At 34.7% G+C, this 5,000-nt stretch overlaps 2 protein-coding genes across 2 annotated transcripts in view; both read right to left on the bottom strand.

Annotated features, from left to right (window-relative positions):
* Positions 1-5,000, bottom strand: part of LOC144961763 (uncharacterized) — a 49,181-nt gene that overhangs the window by 26,781 nt on the left and 17,400 nt on the right. The window lies entirely within an intron of this gene.
* LOC144961762 (uncharacterized) overlaps positions 1-5,000 on the bottom strand; it is a 15,432-nt gene that overhangs the window by 9,128 nt on the left and 1,304 nt on the right. The gene's annotated exons all lie outside the window — the stretch shown is intronic.

The following is a 5,000-nucleotide window of genomic DNA, read 5'->3' as shown; positions in this document are numbered from 1 at the left end:
CTACAATGGTTTATTAACACAATTTTGGTTGCGAGAAGGCATAACAAACTAGAGACGGTGACTAAGGGAGAAGGACTTTACTTCCAATAACGAAATTTTCTTCCGAGACGTTAAAGGATGACGCCTCCTACCTGTTGTTCAGTCAACCGTTAGATGGAACGTCATGGATATCGCCACTTTGTGAACAAACAAAAACAATACTTGAACCAAACGATGTGCACTTGATTTGTTTCTAAAAAACCTCTGAGTGGTGTGTTCCATTACAAATTAATTTGAATCAGTTATTCAAACTAATACTATTTGAGAAGACTTCAACTGATTAAAACAAATTAACAAATCAATTTAAGTTTTAACTAAAATTACATAAAAATGAATAAAGAAATTAATGATTCATTTTTGTAATGAAAAGAGTGCACCCCTCCTTTGAAATTAATCTCCAAAAATTAAAAATGGCGAATCAGTTACTAGGCAATTTGGAGGCGTCAATCAGGGACCACTGTATTTCTAGAAAACCTGTCTCTCCTTCATGTGCTCACAAACTACCTCTTTCGAACTCCAAATGACTCTCTCTTTCATTCATTTACATGCATACACACACGCACACATACACTCACACATATTCACTTACATTGACGTGAGTGTGCAATCTAAGTTAGATTCTAACAATACACTTGCCCACATCCATACACAACATATTCATACCCCCTCCTTCTTCCACAATATATATCTCTCCCTCTGTCTGTCTCTCTCTCTCTCTCTCTCTCTCTCTCTCTCTCTCTCTCTCTCTCTCTCCCTCTCTCTCTCTCCCCCCCCCCTCTCTCTGTCTGTCTATTTATCTACCTATCTGACTGCCCCTCTCTCTCTCTATCTCTCTCTCCCTCTTTCTCTTTCTCTGTCTATCTATCTCTCTCCTTTTGTTTCCAAACTTAGCCATGACTTACAATCCCACTCAATAGAAACACGTGCGTTTATAATTCAAAACATTTGACTTCATTCACTCGCATGCGTGAAAGGGCAATATTAAAACCATGCGTAGCTAGCTCTGGAATTTATTCATCTACCTATTTGCGGCTTGAGAGAGTGAAAGAATAAGATTTGTAGTGAACAAATTTTCGGCTTAAAAATTGCAGAGCTCAATTAGATATCAGTTTTGAAGGCGCTCGTCTACAACAAAATGTTTTGAGACGCATTTTGAAAGAAATCTATATAAATATATATCGTTCGAGAAAATAAAAGGCCCCAAAGTAGAGCTCTTTAAAACTATGATAATATTTATAAATCATCACAAATTTTTTTACATTATGAATATAACAACTTGTTTCTAAGAATTTCAAATTTCAAGAAAAATGAATGAAAGGTTCAAGAGTTATAGCTGTTCAAAGAATATCACTAAAAATGTCATATCAAGAGTTCGAGAAATTCTCATCATGAATTACTAAGAACGTCCTGTCGATTCACTGGGCAAGATTTTGCATCAAGAGTAGGGTGCAGCTCACCCCGTTTACTTCCTGTTTCATTTTACGCATTTGCACTGTGTTGAACACAATCAAAACAAGAAAGCAGAATTCCTAAAACTGACAACTAAAAGCCATGGTTTATTCTGAGGAAGATACAAATGTTATTAAAGCATTATTCGAGGAAAAGGGCTGGACTAGTAAAATGATTGTTCAAGAATTTCCGAATAAGAACTAGTCAGTCAGGAAGGTTAACAAAATCATTACAAAAGTACGAAAAGAAGGGTCAATTCATAGAAAAAAAAGTTGGTGGCCGCCCCCGTTCAGTAAGTAAGGGTAGAGGAAAATATCGACTTCGTGGAAGATGCTATTCTGTCTCAAGAAGACAATCCTGGATCCCATCTCTCTACTCATGAAGTTGCTGGTGTCCTAGGCATAAGTGACTTTCCCGTACGTAGATTATAAAAAAATATCTTAATCTCCGCCCTTTCAAGTGAATCAAACTAGAAGAAAGTCTGAAAACGTCAAGAGAAAACGCAAAACACGAGAAAGAGCTTTACTAGACAAATTCACCCACAATGACGTTAATCATATCATTTTTACTGACGAAAAAGACTTCACTATTGAACTTGCAAGAAAAAGTCAGAATGACGATGTGTACAATAGTAGAAAAACTGACATTTCACTGGATAGACTTTACCACGAGAGTAATAGGTTGTCAAAATAAATTATGGTTTTGGGACGGGTTAGTTGGAACGGCAAAACCCGACTCCATTCCAGCGATAACAAAACAACAAAAGTGAATGCAGAAAATTATACGGTACTGCTTAAGAAAAAACTGTGACAAGCATGCTTAACAGTGTATCCTGATAATTCGTTTATTTTCGAACAAGACGGGACTAGATCCTAAACGGGTATTTCGACACAAACATTCTTAGTGGATACTTCATAACAAAAAATGAATGGCCTCCTATGAGCCCTGATTTAAATCCTATGGATTACAAGCATTTTGTCAAACATTGTGCACAAGGGCAGACAAAAAGTATTCGATGAAGAGCAATTGAAAGAAGCAATCCAAGATGCTTGGGACAGAATAACTATTGATGATATTTGTCATTCAATTGCTTCTTGGAAAAAACGCCTATGTACTGTAGCGTCACAAAACGGCGGTTCGACCGATCACGTATAAAGTTTTTGAAATCCTGACGCAAATTTGATATTGTGTTTTTAGGGTACGTTTTTATAAAGTCTTGTAGAATAATAACTACTTGTTAAATTTTTTAGGAATTCCCCATGGCTATTATTAAATACAAAATGATTATTGTGTCAAAAGAACAAGTGTCTACTTTTATTACTCTTAAAATGGCATACATCCAAAGTGGGGCCTTTTATTTTCTTTCACCCTATATATATATATATATATATATATATATATATATATATATATATATATATATATATATATAAGCGCCGTTATTATCAATACATTAGACAATAGGCAATGAGTTCAGTTGTCACGTGAATTTTAATTTCTTTGTTGATCAACCTATCATCCCGTTCATTGAACGGGCACCTATGCTTGTTCATTCATAAAAGGGGGGTCCTAAAGTGGCTAACACTGACATCAATCGTTATTTCATACGTGACTAGCATTCCAAATATTGAACCCGCTTCAAAGCGGTAATATGTTTGGGCGTTTGGACAATTAATACTGAATCTATACCCAAAGATATGAGACTTGTACCAAGCATGCAGCCTTCAAGCTATAAATGATATAGATAATGCAAGCCTGAAACTTTAGAACAATTAACCCGATCTACTGAAAGTTATACACAATTCACAATTTTTCAAGACAATAAGGTGAAAATTTTAATTCGACGATTGATGTACAAGGTGTTCGGTAAAAAGGGTAGGATTATAAATTGATATAAAATAAACACATTGCAAATCAACAATTTAAGATGTACTTCTCAAATTTTGAAGTCAGTTGTCGACCCCACATTTTGTGTAATGATTGTGCGTTGCCTTCTCCCTATTGTCACAAAACAATTATTCACGCTTATTTTAGTAATACAAACGTGCGAACGGAGTTCATCTCACGTGGTATATTTCAGTATGCTCAGCAAACTTAACACTCTAATATTAGATTACCAATCCTTTAATGCCCTCTGTTTGAATTAATTTCAAAATAGTGAATACTTATCTGTCAATCTTTGATCACGTTGCCACTTATATAAAAGATGATTGATTTAATCTTCATAACTCACTTCTCTCAAGAACTTACGCCTGACAGCCACACTATTCCATTCCTCATATTATTTTAAAGATTGATATCTTTCTCTCGGAACTTTGTGGAGCACTTCACTAATTTTGTTTTCCACCATAAAGACTCCAGAGCTTCTTTCTCGTCTTTGCCAGTTAAAGTGCTGGCAATAATTTATCAAGCTCGGGTCTTGACGGTAAAGGCATTGCAAGTACTCTCAGACTGGAATTTGAACCCAACGTCCTCACTCAATGTCTGACATTATCATCACCTCCAAAGTTGGATACGATACCTAATATGCCATTTATTTGTACTTGATCGCCATTCATCTATAAAATTATATTAAATTGTATCATCTTATACAATTATCATTTAGTTCTTTTTAATGTAAGTAGACATTCTTTTTCAACAAGTGAGCACTCAACAAAACAATACTGGAACAAGTAGTTTTGAATTCGAACGTGATTTTGAATTCTTTGTATAACCGAAGTGTCATCATCACTTACAAGGAAAACCAATTGCTGTAATTAAAACAGTCTCAAGTGTATTGTCGAATAAACGTATTTGCGGCCATTCGGAAATATATAATCACACACTAGTATTGGCCGTTCTGCGACAAGTAATATAAAATGCGAGCACTCCATGATAGTAATGAAATTCAGCCTTGGTTCACAATCAATTCTAATCAGCTCAAGTATTATCAATATTTGTGATTAACTAAATGTTTAAATGCGATAATTATCAGTTCTAATAAAGAAGTTTATACACAATTAATTATTTATACGAAGGGTGTACCAGTTTAAGTTCGGACGATAATCATGACGTTTGTGTAACTAAAATCTTAAACTGAAAAATCTAAGATCTATCATTGCGCACGTGATGAAATTTTAAGAGATAATTTGACAAACTTTTCTACGTAAATACAAGATATCACAGAATATTTGTGGTCAAGAAATTCGTGCGGTAATACGATTTCTTAATGCAAAGAAAAAATCATTCAATTTATTCCATATGATTGTTATGTATAAAACTGGAAATGAACTTGAACGTGGTAATTTCTATGTAAAGAATTCAAATAAGCGATCTACAAGTATTATAATTACAACCAGAATGCCTTGTCTTCACTCACAATTAGAACTTGTGAATACTTATCTGGATAACCTTCAGAACTACTTGGATTTCCAATCCGCTGTCATAGAAAAATATTGACATTTAATTTAGAAAAGTGTCAGCCGATAGTCCCGAAACTGTGACAGACGCGTAGGATCTTGGCAATAATTCCA

The sequence above is a fragment of the Berghia stephanieae genome, unplaced genomic scaffold (genome assembly GCF_034508935.2).
Source record: "Berghia stephanieae isolate SIO BIC M18660-M18661 unplaced genomic scaffold, UCSD_Bste_1.3 scaffold4, whole genome shotgun sequence".
Lineage (NCBI taxonomy): Eukaryota > Metazoa > Mollusca > Gastropoda > Nudibranchia > Aeolidiidae > Berghia > Berghia stephanieae.
The sequence above is the reverse complement of the archived record's forward strand: the minus strand, read 5'-3'. Positions and strand labels throughout refer to the sequence as shown.